Below are 19,687 nucleotides of genomic sequence, written 5' to 3'. Positions count from 1 at the left end.
GTAATTCAGTGCCCCTACGTTAAACTACCCAGAAGGCAATTTACAATCTCTCTTGACCTAGTCTGCTGCAACTCCCAGTGTCCCTGACTCTTATGTGATTCAGGATTGAAACTACCATTGTGTTTGTTGCCATAGGAAATGCTGACATTTGTATTTTCTATCATTCAAGAGACATGGAGCACTACTGAGATTGTGTGTGTGTGTGTGTGTGTGTGTGTGTGTGTGTGTGTGTGTGGTCAAAACACTGTGATAATTGAATGAAAAGGCTACAGTATGAACCTAAGAATCAGTGTACGAGAATACACTAAGTGGATAGTAGTAGGCTTTTGAAATAGGAAAAGATAGTTGGACAGTGGAGAAAGATCTAAGGGGCCAAAGTGGATGAAAACCTTCCAGTAGATTCCAGACTTGCTTTGTCATTCAGTGGTTTCATGTTCTGGACAGGCTATCACACAGCTGTTTTTACTTAGTCTCTTGTACTTTTCATTGTACTGGGCATACCATGGAATTCTTCAATCTGATCTTAGTCCACTGTGCAAGACCCGGCGAGGAACAGGGTTGTAACTCAGCCATCACTGCTGTGACCTTGGCCCTCTAGTAGTAGTGTTGAAATGTCCCAGCGCATACATAATTTATTCATGTCTGGTAGCCTATATTTTTCAATCCATCCACTCATAGTCAGATATTCCCTCCGGACTGAGAATTATTGAATTTAAACAAACACTTATTGGGCACCTATAATTGGCCAAACTAACAAGCATTTAGGTTGATTTAGACTATTGCTGAGACCTAATTAGCATTTCAATTTAACAAACTGTGCTAACTGGTCCCTGAAGATTCATTAGAGAAGGTTTCCTTTGCTTCACAAATGTTCACTTAGAATCCCATACTTCAGAAATACATAAATGAGGGCTCAGAAGGTGGCTCAGTGGTAGAGTGCTTGCCTTGCATGCATGAGGCCCTGGGTTTGATTCCTCAGCACCACATAAACAGAAAAAGCTGGAAGTGGCACTTTGGCTCAAGTAGTAGAGTGCTAGCCTTGAGCTGAAAAGCTGAGGGACAGCACCCAGGCCCAGAGTTGAGGCCCCACGATCGTAGAAAGAAAGAAAGAAAGAAAGAAAGAAAGAAAGAAAGAAAGAAAGAAAGAAAGAAAGAAAGAAAGAAAGAAAGAAAGAAAGAAAGAAAGAAAGGAAGGAAGGAAGGAAGGAAGGAAGGAAGAAAGAAAGGAAGGGAGAAAGAAAGGAAGGGAGAAAGAGAGAGAGAGAGAGGAGAGAGAGAGAGAGAGAGAGAGAGAGAGAGAGAGAGAGAGAGAGAGAGAGAGAGAGAGAGAGAGAGAGAGAGAGAGAGAGAGAGAGAGAAGAAATAAGTGAATTAAATCACAACTTCAAAATCCAAAAATGGTTCCTCCTCCACATTTAGAGTGGTCAGTAATTTTGGATGATTGAAGTACCTAAGATCTACTTTCCATCCACATCAGGGATATTACCAACCAAAATCCAGTTTTTTAGAAACACTTAGCCTAGATCAAAAAGTATTGGCAACACCATTAATGATGGCATGAGGATTTAATTAAATAAACATGGATTGAGATGAAAAGTGGAAAACTGCATACCAAGTCACCCATTATTTATAAGCACATGTCATGGGAGTTTCTTTCTTCTACTGGAAGCAAATATCTAACTTTTCCTATTTTAGGTTTTATACTCATCAACAAAAGTAGCAAAATATAATTAAAGCTTATTAAAGCCTTGTGATATCTGACACTTTATGACTCAGAGTAAAGCAATTAATTCACCTACTAGAGTTTATGGTCTTGTTTCTTGTCATAATTTCTCCTCGTTTCCTGTTTGCATACTTTTTCTTAGTGTTCCATATGAATGTGATCAATATTATTATTAATGACCTACAGAGCGGTCCTGATTTTGTAATACATTAGGATGATTGTGTACTTGTTCAAAAATTCAGGGCTGGGAAGGTAGCTCAGTGGTAGAGTGCTTGCCTTGCAGGCATGAGGCCCTGGGTTCGATTCCTCAGCACCACATAAACAGAAAAAGCCAGAAGTGGCGCTGTGGCTCAAGTGGTAGAGCGTTAGCCTTGAGCTGAAGAGCTCCGGCCTAGAGTTCAGGTTCCATCACCAAAAACCAAACAAATAAACAAACAAAAAACAACCAAACATACACAAAAAACTTACATTGTCCCCACTTCCCCTGGCCCAAACCACACATGATCTACCATTTCATTATCTGGTTGATGATAGCTGAAATAAACAGAAACCACACATGATCCACCACTTCATTATCTGATGATGATAGCTAGAATAAACAGAGCAGGCTCCTTGAAAGAAAAAATAGATTGCTTTAGAGAGAATTGTCTTACAAATGATTTTGTTGAAATAAGGGCAATAAGATAGGGTGATTTCCACACCTTTTGAAGGATAAATAGTAATGGTAGGATGAGTCAAAAGATTGGGGGTTTCCAGATGATGGTGAAAAGGAGGAGGGAGGACTTTGTATATTGGTAGAGGATGGAACAAGCAAATGAAGTAGGAGGAATCACATTCAGGATAGAGATACTGCCAAGAGCTCACTTGCAGCATGCCAGTTGGTCAAGGAAGGAAGGAGCAGTGTGACAAACAGCTCTTTCCTTTCACTCATTCCTTTCAAGGTCCAAGAGGTGATTTGTGATGAGACTAGAAACTGGTAGGTCCAGAAGTATGGTGGGCTGGAGAGCCCTTCCTCTCTGTCCCTACCCTCCATGGCAGTCAACTCAAGGAGAAAGCAAAGCTAAGCCAGATTCTGTAGCTCACTTTGTAAAGAATACAGCCGATATGCTATTTTACCCTCATCTTTTTCACTTATGGACCTCCTTCTTACTACATTTGATTGGGAACTAACATCAATGCATGATCTAATAGGAAAACAAGAGAAAATTAAGATGAATCCACTTGCCAACCTTGAAATCCACGTTTCATTATCTCAGTCTCTGCTCTTTCCTTTATGATATTAAAGTTATTTCCTTAAAAAGTCTCAATTTTTCTGTATCTCCAGGCCTTTTATTACTTGTTTGTACTCTATGGAAGCAAACTTCTCACTGGATCGCGCAGGTCAGCCATGGTTCTTGCTGTCTTTTTTCAATCTAGGTGTCAGTCTCATAAAACTGTTTCTGTAGTATGTGACTATGGGCACAGCTTATTAGATTGAGAATTCCCATGTGACTCCTAGATAGCCAAGGTGTAGGTTGGCTAGTAGTGTGTCATATGCTATACTACAGAGTGTTCTGCCCAAATAGGGATAAAGGTGTTACCTGGGCCAATCAGGTTGTCTTTCTCAAGAATTTGAGTGATGCCACAGTGAACTAGACAAAGGAAAAGGAACTGGAGTAGAAATGAGCTCAGAAAAATCAGAGACTGACAGAGAAGATGATCATAGGAAGATGACTGGAAGAAGTTGCTCTTGAGAAGTTGTAGCTAGGTGTACTGTTTATTATTCAAACTCAGAGATCCTGGCCTTTCCACCAGTCCCCCACAAGATTACCCATAAAAATCTAGAATCTTGAACATACTCTGAGTGTGCATATTTGGTCCATGTTCTATCCCGGAATCTCCTACAGAATCTGCTTTGTGCCTTATATTATTCTGGAAGATTTTCAAAGGTACCAAGTTCTTGTCTTCCTCTGAGTTACCATATAGGTAACTTCTCTCTATAAATTGTTTTGTTCTACTCCACTACCTGCAAAACTGAAATATTATCTCTGTCTTATTCTTAGCACTTCATGTTCCTTTCCTTTGTAGCATTGCCTGCATTGTTATAGTTAAAGTTTTATTTGAATATTTATTTATTTGATGAAAGCTTCTTCCATTTGACTGGGAGTCAGTATTTGTACATTTTTGTTCAACACTGTATTCTGAGCATTTAACTCAGGGCTTCACACACACACACACACACACACACACAACACATGCTCACACAATGTAAATTGTTACTATTTATCAAATGAACAATTTATAATAAAGTGTTCTCCCACTTCTTCCAATTCTTTTCTGCTTTTGTGAAGCATATACTCAAAATGTTTCATTCATTTCTCTCTCGCTGTTGCCTTCTTTCCTGATGTTTAAAATGCATTTAGAGTTTCACCTCTATGAGGGCAATTTGCCATTGTTATTGTGCTGCTGTATCTTAATTGCATTCATCTATGCTAAGTTAATTTTTACAATGATGGAGACATTTCTTCTTCTTCTTCTTCCCCAAAGTTCCTAGCACAGTGCCAGACCTGTAATGAGTAGGATAAATATAGGATGACTTAAGGAAAAAGTCCTCCTCAGTGACTGAGGAGGTTTGTTTCCATGTTCTAGAGATTTAATTTTATTCACATATTAGGAAAAAGGAAAAGAGCTGTTCTGAGGAAGAAGTTGTGTTTTCCGTCCTCTTTGCCTTAATGATAGAGAACGAGAAGTCTCCAGATGCAGAGCAAGCGCTGGGAAGTGTGAAGTTTCGTTCAAATATTGTTTTAATGTGTTTTTCAATTAAGGCTTAAACAGATGGCTCGGACACATCTTCTGTTTTGAATACTAATCAGATTTGCTGTTTACCTTTGCGTGAGAGGGGTCAGAAGTGACAAGGAAGCCTTGTTTGCGTCTTAAAAACTAGACTTCAAGTTTCATGATCTGAAATTTCCAAATTCAAAATCATTGTCTTTGTCTCTTTTTTGGACCTATTCTACCTTATTTTGTTTTTATCTCTTTTTTTTTTCTCATTCTAAGTAGACCGCATGTATTCTTGTTCAAAACAACTAGCATGGATGATTCAATGCTCAACTTCTTGTTAAAATGAAATTCTTTTTTTTTTTTTTTTTTTTTGTCTGTCGTGGGGCTTGAACTCTGGGCCTGGGCGCTGTCCTTCAGCTCTTCAGCTCAAGGCGAGCGCTCTACCACTTGAGCTACAGCGCCACTTCCGGTTTTCTGGTGGTTTATTGGAGATAGGAGTCTCACGGTCTCTCCTGCCCGGGCTGGCTTTGAACCGCGATCCTCAGATCTCAGCCTCCTGAGTAGCTAGGATTACAGGCGTGAGCCACCAGCGCCCGGCTAAAATGAAATTCTTATACAAAAAGTGCAGGTATTTCTAGTGTCTCTCAGGAGTTTTGATTTTTTTTAAAGTAGTAAAGGGGTTTGAACTCAGGGCCTTGCATTTACTAGGTCAGACCTCTATTGCTCAACCCATGCCCCCAGACTTTTTAGCTTTTGAACTTTATGAACAGATCTTGCACGTAGATGTAGGATGGCCTCCACCTCAGTCTGTCTATGCTGTCCACATAGCTAGGATGACAGGAGTGACATGTCCAGCTAATGACTGGGCTAGAGCCTCTCATTTATATTCAGGTTGTCCTTGAACTACAATTATCCCAATAGTTACCTTTCAAGTAGCTAGGATTAGGTATGAGCCACTGGCATGTAGGTGGATTTTTTTCTGTACATCTGACACGGTTTTACTATTTAGGCTAGTCTGGATTTACACTTGGGACCCTCCTGCCTCAGTCTTCTGAATAATGCAATTACTTAGTTTTATATCCCCAAATTACCATCATAATTAAGATATCAAGTATTTCTATCACTTCCAAAAAGTCTGTGCCCTGTATACATCATCCTTCATTTCATTTCTTACTCCAGGAGACCATTGGTCTATATCTGTCATAAATAATAATTTTTCTGAGTTTCTATAAAGCGTGGAAGTGTATGAAAAATACTTTTTATTGTTTGGGTTCTTTTGTTTAATGTTAATTTTAAGAGTTACTACATGATGTTGTATTAGTAGGTAAGTACTTTTTTGAGTGTAAGTTCAGAATATGATTATGTCATATTATGTTTACCTGTTTGTTGCTTTTGGGCATTTGGGCTAATTCTGCTTTGAGAGTGTCACAAATGAAGCTCTGTAAAGCCTTTGGGTGTACATATGAACATACTAAACTGTTTTTCAAAGTGACTGTTCCCTTTTATAGCCCACAAACAGTTTATTAGGACACTTGACCTGTAACATTTGATAATGTGAGTCTTTACTAATTTATGTTATTCAGTGTCATGGTATCTTAGTATTTAAACATTTTTTTTGTCTTGAGGACAGTAGATGTCAAACATTTTCAGGTGTATATCAGCATTCTTTGGTGAAGTGTTTGTAAATCATTTAAAAGTTTAAGTTGGTAATTTGTAAGGAATTTTTAAGGTGGCAAGTTGTGAGTCTTTATCAGTTTCTCTTATTCAGTGTATTGGTATCTTATTGTTTAATTTTTTTGTCTTCATGACAATAGATGCCACATATATTTGGGTGCATACCAGCCACTCATACACCTTCTTTGGTGAAATGTCTATAAATCACTTAAATTTTTAAGTTGGTAAGTTGTAAGAATTATTTATATATTTTTAGTTCAAGTCTTTTCCTTGACATAATTTTTCCAATACTAAATTTAGTTTCTAGATGTGGAGTTTTAAGTTATTAATAATGAATTATATTTTTTGATTCTGTATACTTTGAATTATTTTGGAATACAATTATGAGCATTCTGACAGTTTTATTATGCAGATTTGGTATTATATATTATCTGAGAAATTTTATTAGTGTTCCCCTCCCTTTTTCCTTCCCTCCCTCCTTTCCTTTCTTTCCAAGTAACCAAGTATCCTATAATGCCTTGTGCTTTTTGACAATAGAGTCAAACTTAGTTTAATTCTTCAAGCCTTTGTTGTATTGCTTTAAATTTGTACCGTGTGTAGGTAAGGGACCCATCTCTACCATGTTGATTTCATACATCCATTTCTCTACCTTCTGATATGTCTTATTTCCAGTGGTACCTGTGCTTTGGCTTCATTTTTTGATTTCTACATCTAGAAAAAGGGGTATGTCTTAATGTTTTTGTTTCCTGTGCTGTAATGAGACTGTGATAATAGCCTATTTTGGGGTCAAAGCCATAGAGAATCACAGAATCTACCCCATTCATAGTGTTGCTCCAAGTTTCTATTTCTCTCTACAATCTCCTTCTTTTTAACCTCCAAAAATAATCAGGTTTGAATCTTGTCCATTTTCTGTAATTGTTATGAGTGAGAGGATTGGTCTGTAAAAAAGTCACACTGTCATACTAGATATAGAACCCCATCATGTAGTTTGGTACCATTTTTTTCTCCTCCTTCTAGTCTCTTTAGGGCCAGATCAGGGGATCAGGTCACATTTAGGGGAATCAGGTCATGGTTTTCTTTATACTTCTGTATAATTTACAGAGCCAAGATAAATGAAAGGACACATGGCGAGCAAGCCAAAGTGTGGTACTGATCCAAAGTGTCAAAAATTCCTAAATGTTGCAGAGTAACTTTGTCGTAAGTAGGGTGCCAATAAATGAACTGTATCTAATGGTCATCTGCTTGTGTATAGTACCTGTCATTACTGAACAGCTACTACATACCAGAAGTTGCACTTGGTGCATTATAAACATTAACTTTCCTCTATTTGTCTACAAAAACTAAAGCTTTATTAGAGATTCTATTTCAAATCTAGGGAATGGAACCTAGAAACGCTGAACACATTGTGTTATGTCATGTAGCTCATAAATAGTGGAACTTAAGTGATAAATTTGTTCTTTTTGTCACTGAAGTCCTGTCTCTTCCCCCATATTCATCCTACCTCTACAGCTCCTTTCCCAGAATAGAACCTCTCACTATTATTCAGATGTGTCATCATTTACTTCTAAGGACTTGCTGAGGAACTTTTAATCCCTCCCAAAGTGGTGACGAGTTTTGCAATATATTTCCAGATCACATAGGCATTTTATTTGCATTGAAGAATTTTATTTGCATTACAAAAGGGAGCTTGTCTCATTTCCCTAGGTGGTTTTCTTCTTTTATCAAAAACTCCTCTCCAGATACTTGCTTATAAAAGCCTTCAATAACTGCTTGATGAAATGAATTGGATCCTTGCAAAAGTGTTTAGTGAGATCAAGTGAATCACTGAAAACACCCATGACCATTCAGATTCATATAGAACTGAAGAGATCTATTAGCACCTTCAGCAGTACCTTAACACATGCATTGTAACAACCAGAAACTCATTAATAGCTTGTTCTCTGTCTCCTATGATCAATGGCTTGCTTTCACTTACAAGATTTTTTTCCTTGCTCTGTTTCACAAAAAAGATGAGGATTAATGAATAAATACAAAAATCAGAGAGATTTTTGCACATTCTTAAGACAACTCTTTTAAGAGAATTTTTTGTTGCTCTTTGATCCACAAATTCGTTTCTGTCCATTATAGAAAAAGTGTATAAACATTAATAATACTATTAACTATTATGATAACAACCTAATATCATAGTTCTGTTTGTGTCTCTAAATTGATTATTGCTAAAATAACTGATTTGTCCTTTCTTTTTCTCCCTCCCACCTTTCTTCCCACTCTTCCTTCCTCTTTCTTTCACTCATTCAGCACATTTAATAAACATTTATTTAGCACCTAAAATGGAGCAGACACTGTTCTAACTGTTGGAGTAAGAACAGTGGGGGGAAAAAAAGCAAGAAAATACACTACCTACATATATGTGAGAAACAGACCATGGTTAAATAAATAAAATACTAATCAACAAAGTAAAGTGAATATGTTCCACCAGTAGTGGTAAGAGGTTCTATTACTTTCTTCATCGCTGCAACAAAATTCCCAGCAGAAATAATTTAAGGGAGGAAGGATGCATTTTTCTCACTGTTTCAGGTCTCTTGGCCCTGCTCACTTGGGAAGAACATAAAGGTGGCAGAAAGGAGTGGTAGAGGTTGTTCTTCATTTCTTGGTATACAGGAAGTAAAGAAGGTGAACAGAAATGGTCAGGTTAAGTTACAATCCTAAGTACACTGACTTTCTTCAATGAGCTCCCACCTCCCATTTTTACCACCTTCCAATAATGAGGTGGGGAGAGAGGAGGAGAGGACAAGACAGAAGAGAGAAGAGAGGCCCTATTGTAAATAATTGAGTGAAAGTATCTAGTATGTAAACTTTGAGCAGAAGAGCTAATGGAACCTAGGAAGCAAATTCTGGGGCATTTGTATTGAACAAATAACATTCTAGACTGACTTTTGGGCTCCCAAGAGTTGATTATTTGTTGTAGGTGAACAAAGGTTTGAAGTACCAACTAGTTTAGAAGCTGTTGAATGGAGATTCCTGGCATGACTGGGACTCAGAAAATAGGCTAGTGTAGATAGCACACTTCAGGAAAGGGAATGAGAAGGAAGGTAGAAAGGGTAGGGCATGGAGGTGATTTGAGAAGAGGGGACAAATGGTCTTGTTATTTTTAGCAGGATTTCTCTAAATAGAATAGTCTGTGAGAAACTAAGATCAGAGGATACAAATCAAATGAGGGTATTGAAGTAACTGTGAAGAGAGATCTTGAATTCTTGGATCAAGGTAATGACAGGGAAAAGAAAAAGAATGTTCATAGTATATTTTGAAGGGAGATCCTGAAGGACTCACTGAATGGAATATGAGAGAAAGAGAAGGGCAAGGGAGAATCCAAAATTGTGGCCTGAGCAGCAGCAGAACACAGTTTCTATTATCTGAGGCAAGAAATGCCGTGGGAGTAAGCATTGCTTATGAGAGAGAAAGAATATAATTTACATGTGATATGTACAGTGTCTATATCCCCAGCTAGAGATGTCAAGTTGTCAGTCCAGAGTGTAGAAGCGAGGCCCAAGTGGGTGTTACAAGGATACAGATGATATTTAATACCATAAGTATAGTTATGAGTACCACCAGTACTCAGGATGCTATAAAATTAACATATCCAGGAGATTAGGAACAACAATAAACAATAATAGAGTGAAAAGACACATGGCTGGTACATGGAATCCAAATTCAGAAAATATTTCAAAGAAATGAGCAATTAATGTAGCAGAGTTGCTAACAAGATTAAATAAGGCAAAAAGAACAGCATTGTGGAATCTGTTGGAAAAGAAGTGGTCATGTGCAATAAATTTGATAAGAGTGGAAGTTTGAAGACTGGCTGCACAATATTTAAGAGATATTGGAAGAACTACAGACAGTTGCTTTTCCAGATGTTTTTTTCCAAAAGAGAGGAAGAGAAATAGGGAGTAGCCAGAGGCCGATGAAGAGAGCACATGATTGGATGGATGGTCTTCAGCTTGATCCAGTCAAAAGGAGGAAATGTCGATTCGATAAAAGTGGGGGTGAATAAATCAACAAAAGACAGAAGGAATGGAGTCTGTGCAGAATGGTGGAGTTGGAGATAAAGGGATGGACATTCATCCAGAGAAACAGAAGGCAATAACGAACACAGTGGCAGACCTACAGGTAGGTACACAAGGGATGTTTTTTCTTCCACATGCCAAATTTTAATAAAGATTAGCAATTTCACGCTATTTTGATTTGCAACATAATGACATAATAGTTATTTTTTATTTTACTGGAAAAACCAAAGCTAGCGGGAATTGGTGGTTTTGTTTTTCAAGATGAAGAAACAGGACAAACATAATGGTTAGTTGTTGAAAAAAAATGATACTAGATCATGTGGTTTCCATTTCTTGATCCTGTGCTTACCTCTCTACATCTTACTATTTGACATTAGTGAAATTAGCATTCACACACAGGATCTCTCTGTCTCTGTCTCTGTCTCTTTCTCTCTGTCTCTTTCTCACACACACAGAGCCCATGTGCGTGTGAGACTGTTTAGTCATTTGCGGAGGGGAAAAAAAGAAAATATTAGAAGGTGAGCAATACCAAAAATATGTTGCATCTGTGAATATGATGAAACGCAAACTAATAATAACTAATTAAATAATAGTAGTGGGGATGGGGAAAGTGAGAGTGAGAAGTCAGTCTAATTGTACTGTGTATGCATGTGTGAAAATACTGAGAGACCCCTTTGAAAAACTGGCAAACAGTAAAATATGTGAGTGACGCAAGTGTAAAACACACCTGACCCTTGGTGTAATACTGGAGAGAGGGAGAATGGAGAGGCAAAGATGGGTGACCACGGTCAAAATGCTGTCTGTATGTGGGTGAAACTGAGGGAGTCTGATTAAGGTATATTGTATTAATATATGGGCATGACACAATGAAACCCTCTAACAACTAATTGATGATAATAAAAATATGGAAAATAAAGCAATAAGTAATATGATTAAGCAAGCAAAATAAGTTAGCATCCCAACTGGCAAACATATTTTAATTATCTCTCTAAGGGAGAGAAACTATATCAACAGAGAGCTTATTACCAAGAAAGCATGAGTGAAAAGAAATCATAGATTTCTATCATTTATATTTTTTCTACCCAGCCATTAGCAGAACACCCTTATGAGTTATGTATTCTTATAACCATTATATTATTATATTGTATAGATGAGAAATTTCCTATCTCAAAGTAGTTAATAAACTTATCATACCATAGGTAGACAAGAAGATATAAATTCCAGTTTTTCTGACTCAAATATCTATATATCTTATTACTTCTAATATTCAAGTCCTGTGGTACTGAAAAAGTTATATATCTTGTATTAATGTAGAGAAATATGTATCAAATATAATGAAATAAATACTTTAGTATTTTAGAGAATGATTTTCAGTTTTTTGGAAAGTCTCATTTATCCAGAATTCCTTATTTTCCAATGATAAATGAGATAACCAAAGAGCAATTATGTTAGAGGACACTTGGGAAAAAGTCAAACTTTTAGGATTTTTTTTCCATTTAAAACTCAGACAAACTAGGTTGAGTCACTAATCCTTTGAGATACAACATTTCTCATTTTTCTTAAACCTTAAGATCATTGGTGGGAAGCAAAACTAACACTTGAAAGTTGTAATAGAAGAAAAGACCCTGATTCATGCAATATGTAACTTAATGAACTAAAACAATTCAAATAATTTAGAATAAAAGTTTTTGTACTATTTTTGTGCCTGAATCCCAAGAAACAACTACTGGGAGCTGGAAGGTAGTTTACTCAGGATTGCAGAACTAGAAAGCTGATAGAATAGTATTGCCTTACCTCTTCCTCTTTAACCATGGGGCGTATAATACTATTGCCTTTGGACCAGGTGGTATCTATGTGTGGATGCTAACCTGTTCCTTTAGGTTTCCATGTAGAATATTTTCTGCCATTTCTGTCAGTTATCTCATTAATACATCTTTCATCTACTTTCTAAGTACTTTTTTCCCCAACAGTTTTTACTATAGTGAAACTTTTGTTTAAAGTAGTAACAGTAACGACCATTCATAGAACATATACATAGTCTCCCAATAAATTTAGACAAATATTATTTCTCCCCATTTACCATGGAGGTGAAAAAGTTTAGAATAGACGTAGAGAGGAATGTTCTTAGATATGTTTAGTAACTTACATAGGACACTATAGTAAACATTTTTTATTTTCGTTCTTATAGGATTGAAAGATTTAGGGAAAGACTTGGAATTGTCTTGTGTTTGTGAAGGAGGCCTCAGAGAGAAAGGTAGAAAGTCAAGAAGTTACACATGGACAATAAAACTTTTAGCAGTTGGGAATCTGTTTCTAGAAAGCCTTATCTACCAGCTAAGAATCATTCTGCTAATTGAGAGGGTACTTCAAGCTTTTCTGTTATTATAGTCAATGTTTTAATAAAAATGAATAGGCAAGAGATTTAAACACTAACAGCCCTTATAGTTTCATTCAGGGGCTTTCTATTTCTTTAAGTGTCTAGTGAACCTACATTGACATGAACACAAACATCCAACTTTGTTCTTTTCTGTTTCAAATTGAAACTATTGTGTTAGATTTCCCAAATGTCTTTATAGTTCTCACAGAATGAGACTGGCTGAGACTTCCTTTGTTTCCAGTTCACATGTCTTACTCTATCCTGTATCTTCTTGTTCTGTTGCTCTGCAGCTTTATCTTGCTTTTGCTTGTAATATCATGGAGTTTCTTCTAGAGGGCCATGATCTTATTTGGCCTCTGAGCATGATCAAGTTAGATTCCCTGTACTAGTACATTCATAACATACAATCACTTTATTTTGTCCTGCTTTCCTGTCTAGGCCATTCCAAAGTGGGTAGGTCTAATTACAGTGCCTATTTATTCTCCCTCCCTTGATTTTCTTATAGAACCAGGCTTCCTTCATGTAATGTAATCACTTACTCTTTGAGAACTTCATTTACTCATTGAGAAGTTCATTTATTTAAACCAATAAATACTTTTTAATGTTCTCTAGGCAATGTCTTATGTGTATACCATGCATATACTGAAGAATAAAAGAAAAGACTTCATTATTAAGAAATTATGTGTGTGCTCACATTTCTTCATGGAAATCTCTAGAGCTTCAATAATGTGTCATATATTAAAAAAAAGAAAAGAAGTATTAGTGTATTTCAAGTACCAATAGAGAATACAATGTATCAACATCTCCTCAGTACACCTTTCTATCAGAAGTCAACAAAATGGAAATCAAAGAAAAGTAAATTCAAGCAGACTGTATAACTGTATAACTGTTTTCGATAGAATCTCAGACTGTGGAAACAACATGAATTCATTCAGCATTCACCTCCAGTCACTCTTTATCCCAGTCCATATAATTGAAGATGATTTTCTCTCTTTCTTTTTTCCTTTTGATATTACTCTCCACATGAGTGGAAACACTCATATTTGCCATTTCTTTGAATTCCATGGAAAGAGATTTTGTGTCCATGAAAGTCAATTAAAAATTCAGTTGCTTATTTTTTAAGACATGAAAGTGGAAGGGGAACTATCTTCGAAGAGGAAAGGGGTGAACAGGAAGGACAAGATAGGGCCAGAATAAGTAATGGTGGGATGATTATGACCAAGGTATACATAATTATATATGTGCATGGAAATGTCATGATGAAACACATCATGCATAATTAATAGATGCTAATAAATACCAGTCCTCTACACAAATAATGTTGCACTCTTCTTTCCTTGACTGCTGCCACCATTAGAATCCCTTGAGGGTTTGTCACCCAAATGACTGCCTCCACACAGGAGAGAGAACTAATGGCTTCTAGGAATTTACCATCCTTGGTTCAGATTGCACGGTTAAGGTGGATGGACCATATTGCAACTGAAGGACACAGGCCTAATTTAAAGGAAAATGCAGTGTTTAGGACCTTGAGATTAGTAAAGACTTTGGAGTCATGTCTCTGGAGTATGAGAAATGGTATATCAAACTTGTCACCCAGACTAACTAGCTGTAAGACGTATCTTTTTTTCCTCTAAGAATAGATTAATGAGGGAAAATGGACATATGTGCACACAGGCAAACATATAAATATCTAGTACCACTTTGGTAAATAACAATTTAATTTTTAAAGATCCCCAACTCTGGCACAATGCAATTACAATTTTAACAAGTAACTACAAACTTTAATTAAGCTGTGAATTGCAAACTGGCCTAACCTACATAAGCATTCAGTGCTATATGGAACTAACTGACTTAATTCTGGTAATCAAATGAATACTTAAGGGATTCATTGAGTATTATCCTTTCCTACATTTTATTAACAGTATGAAACTGAACCACATAAAGTGTAGAACTGCTTCCAAATTATGGGCTGTGTTCCTAATTGAATCAAGAGAAAATAAATACTAATTAAAGGTAAACCTTGGGAAGTATGAGATTCAAATAAGATCAAATATAGTGGCTTTGTAAATTTTCAATCACATATATGTCCTTCATGTTTATCTTGTTTTCAGTGTTTACTTTGGAAGTCCAGAATTGATTCTGAGGATAGTCTATTTAAAACTATTAATATGAATTTCAGAAGATCTTTTCTTCCTTTAGAAGATGTTTGTACTGCAGTATAATGTTATGATACCACATGTAAGATAGTGCCAAGAATATATCATAAAACTGAATTCAGTCCTTGTGTATCTCTATCCAAGGATGAGTATATTTCCTTCCTTTCTCCTATCTGTGAAGTAAAAACTCCTGTGTTTTCCTAAAGAATCAGGCTGGAGGGATAGCTCAAGTAGAATACCTGTCTAGCAAGCTCAAGACCTTGAGTTCAAACCAGAGTACAGACAAAAAAAAGTAACCTACAACACAACATAGCAAAAGAACTACAACCAAAAAACCCTTGTCCTATAGACTCTTCATAACTCAACAAACTTAAAAAGAAATTTATTCCTTTCATCTATGATTCACATAATCAATGTCTACCCAGTCATATGTGCTAAGAATGTTGTGAAGTCTTTCTCTTTCAATCCCTGCATATATCTACAAAATATGACTCTATTTCTTGATAACTTATAGCCACCAACTTCATTTAGGGTACCATACCTTTTATCTCTGTTGTTATCTCTGTTTGACTTTATTCCTTTTCTATGCTCTGTTACAGAAGTTATTTTTCCGTGATATCATTTTCACTATTTCTCTTTTGGTGTCATGTTTTTCCATCATATAAGACAATGCTTAAAGTCTTCTTTGGTAATGGACGAGAAACTCTACAAACTGCAGTAGTCCTCATCTTCAGCTGCCTTCCCCAACACATTTTCAAGTTCATAGAAATCTCCCAAACTTGCCATAAACATGCTATTCTTCTTCCCACAATATTTTATTGACATAGGGACTTTCTATTCTTTTTTTTCAAGTTCTGTTCCAAATGTCAACTTCTTTGAAGTTTTTATCATTGTTCTAGATAAGAGTCAATATTTTGTTATTTGATTTTAAAATATTACTTGGTATCCTTTATTATCATTTGTTCAGATACCTGAATATTCTAGAAAATAAATGTGGTTCTAAGTTGGCTGCCACTGATCATCACCTCCAGATATTTAAGCCCTTGTATAACTTCTCTTCTTTAGTTTAGACTGGTCTTACTGATTCATTTCCAAAGCAAAACCACTTAGATGTTACTTCCAAGAGTTTGTCATGGAAAAAGACTTTGGTTTCTGTCTGGGGTGCCCACCTTACTTTGCTTTCTCACAACACAAGAACTAGAGAGACCTCTGGCAAAATGCAGGGAGGAAACACAGCCTTTAGTCCAACAGCCTTGTAGAACCCCATCATGTCTACAGTTGAGATAGAAATAATGGTTGATTAGTTAGGATTAGGGAAGAGGACTGGGGTAGAGAATAGTTATATTTAAGGAGGAGCCCTGCTTAGAGTTTAATGAGTTCACCTTAATCTGTATCCCCTTTGGTTTTGATGCTCTGTCCACAAGAACTAGAGAGGAGAGCCAAAGGAAAGACTTGAAAGAATGTTGTAAGAATCTATAAACAGGATGTTTAGAATGTATGGTCCAGGATGGATAGGATGTGTGTTGGATCTGTGATATGAATGAGAGCGCCATGAAAGAATTAAATGAACAGGATGGGGAAGCTGTACAACTGCTGGCTGAGAACCACAGCAGGAAGGACAAAGGGGCTGTATACTGAATGACACTAAACTCATATTTCATAATTGGCCAGTCCTGAAAAGCAAACTATTCAGAGCCAAGATGATTGTTTTAGCAACTGAGGCAAGGGGCTAGCCCACCAATCAGAGAAAGATGGATTATCTTGTTCCATTATTAGAGGTCAAAGTCCTTATAAGATTCTAAACAAAGCATCCCTGGGGGCTGAGTCTCTCAAAGACCCCAACCCATGCCCTGTAGGAGTGCTTCTGCTTTATTTTCTCTGCCAATAAAACTCAGTTCATTCAACTTAACGTCATTGTAACCTTCATCTTTTGAGCTCAACATTCCTGGAGACTTTGGAATGTCTAAAGTGTGGCTTCATAACCACATGAGAGAGCTCAGAAAAAAAAAGAGTTCCCCCCCCCCCAGCTATAGAAAATCATATTCAAGCCAGGTGCATGTGACTCATGCCTGTAATTCTAGCTGTTCAGAAGGCTGAGATCTGAGGATCACTGGTTGAAACCAGCCAGGATAGGAAACTCCATAAGACTCTTATCTCCAATTAACCACAAGAAAACCAGAAATGATGCTGTGTGTCAAAGTGGTAGAGTGCTAACCTTGAGCAAAAAAAACTCAGGGACAACTTAGGCCTCCATGACAAAGAATTAAAAAAGAATTCCTTGTATGCCACAAACAGTGATCCTTTTTCTTTTCAACATATGAGGAGAAAGAAAGGAAGGAAGGAAGGAAGGAAGGAAGGAAGAAAGAAAGAAAGAAAGAAAGAAAGAAAGAAAGAAAGAAAGAAAGAAAGAAAGAAAGAGAGAAAGAAAGAAAGAAAGAAAGAAAGAAAGAAAGAAAGAAAGAAAGAAAGGAGGGAAGGAAGGAAGGAAGGAAGGAAGAAAGAAAGAAAGAAAGAAAGAAAGAAAGAAAGAAAGAAAGAAAGAAAGAAAGAAAGAAAGAAAGAAAGAAAGAAGGAAGGAAAGAAAGAAGGAAAGGCAGGCAGGCAGGCAGGCAGGCAGGCAGGCAGGAAGGAAGGAAGGAAGGAAGGAAGGAAGGAAGGAAGGAAGGAAGGAAGGAAGGAAGAAAGGCAGGAAGGAAGGAAGGAAGAAAGAAAGAAAGAAGAAAGAAAGAAAGAAAGAAAGAAAGAAAGAAAGAAAGAAAGAAAGAAAGAAAGAAAGAAAGAAAGAAAGAAAGAAAAGAAAGATTAGATGAGTCCAGAGAAGGGACAAGATACCTGTAGGGTATTTATACCAAGTACAGAATTATTAGCTATAACTGAACATCAGTTTTGTCCATTAGGCAACATTGGTTTAGGGCCTAGACGAGTCTACCAGCTTGTGGATAGTTTTTCTTTTTTGGAATGTGGAAAAGGAGTGTGTTTTATTGGCTTCAAAATATGAAACAAAATCAATTCTCCCAAACTGAAATCAATAAAAAGTATAATTTAAATGCCTCCAGAATGTGATGTTTGGTTAAGTATATTTCAATATACCTCCACTTAAATATAAGCAGAATAAATGTAAATCATAAAAAGTTGGCTTTATGTAATCCCAAATTTGTGAAAATTATTCCTAATGGCTTAAAACGTAAAAAAATATTCTTAACATTTGATATAGATGTTTTTGTAACTTTGAAATGATATAAAACAATTTTATAAAAAATGGGAAAGACAAAAATCTCAAAATGTTCACAGCTCTGCTCGCCACTAAAAAGAGCAGAATTTCTTACATTCTTACTCAGAGGACAAGAATTAATCAAAAGATAAACAAATCTTTATGTATGTAACAAGTAGTAAAATAATAGCCTCCAATGTATGTATGTAAAGAGTACATACATACATATATGATATTGGATACTAAATTTTGAATATTATGTGTTCTTTCCAAGTAAACTTTTTCTTCTATTTTAAACAAGAAATTCAGTATCAGGGGTTTGGTTAAAATGTATATGTCACTGGTATATAATCCTGCCTCTTGAGAAAGATCAAGTTTATTTTCATGTCATAACAATCTACGTCTGGCAGTTCTTAAAACCAGATCAGATACATATTTATTTACTTGATATTTTCCCTGAAAAGGATCTGAGAATTTATTTCCTCACAAATCAGCAGGCTGAGTTCATTTCCTCTTTAAATTTTTATTTCGTATTGACTAGCTTCATAGAAAACACATAGTCAGATGCACAAACATATACCAACATACTATAAACACACAATCGCAAGGCGCAGGCATCTCACATTTCCAAAGAAAATTGCAATAAGGGTTTTGCTTTTACTTTATGTTTCCAATATAACCTGGAACCCTGCCAGCCACATCAGAATTGGATACCATCTGTGAAATTAATTTGAAATTCACTAAGTTTAATTTGCTTGTCTCTAAATCTGCCATGGCATCACTCCAAATTTATTTTTCCAGCTTCAGACTTTAATTTTATTCTGAAATTCTTCTCCTGGGTATATTTTGTTGGCTTTCACTGGAGAACTAGCTATTTTAACCATTAATGGCTTATATTTCCTATCTTCCTAGGTTTTCAGTTAGCAATCTTTCTCCAACTAAACTGTTATACAGTAAAGAAGGAATGCTGTTTCTTGCAATTCAGCAAATAAACTAAAAATTAAAAAGGAGGTCCTAAGTCAGTTACAGGAACATTCAGATGCTAATGTTTTAAATTTAGGTTTTAAATATGGGGAATTTTAGAAAGAAGTTACATGTCGGGGAGGAGAAAGGGGACGAAGAAACTAGAATATGCTTTCTTAGCTTTTTCCCCTAGACGAAACCTTGAAATGATTTCCAGGGAACACTTTCATAAAGTAATCATATCTACTGCCACCTCTGCGATATAGATGTTTTTGAATGGGGAGTTGTATTCTCCCAAAGATCTGTTCCTTCGCCTATTCATGAAATATTCTTTTTGTATAGTTTTCTCTTCCTCACAGTGAAACTAGTAAGCAGTGAAGGCAGAGAAGATACCAAGCACTTCTGTTATTAAATTTCTGCTTGTCCTTTCTTAGCTCCATCCAAATGAACTTGAAAACACGACAGATCATTTCTAACAAACACACAGTTCCTAGGGAACTATTAGATGACCCAGATGAAATTACTTATTTCCTTACTTAAATCTAAAAATAAATTGTGCATACACTTACTTGAAGAATAAGAAGCAAGTAAAAGAGTCAACTTATCTTTTCTGAACAATCATTGTTCTAATTTCTTCTAATATTTTTTTAAAAACATATAGGCAAAGAATAAAAATCTTTTATGTGATTGATGTCGTTAAAAAAGTGTATAATTTTATTCAATTAGCCTTAATATATTTAATGTAAATAAAGTTACACA

The sequence above is a fragment of the Dipodomys merriami genome, unplaced genomic scaffold, assembly GCF_024711535.1.
Source record: "Dipodomys merriami isolate MVZ:Mamm:240054 unplaced genomic scaffold, mDipMer1.0.p SCAF_4, whole genome shotgun sequence".
Lineage (NCBI taxonomy): Eukaryota > Metazoa > Chordata > Mammalia > Rodentia > Heteromyidae > Dipodomys > Dipodomys merriami.
This window is presented reverse-complemented; position numbering follows the sequence as displayed.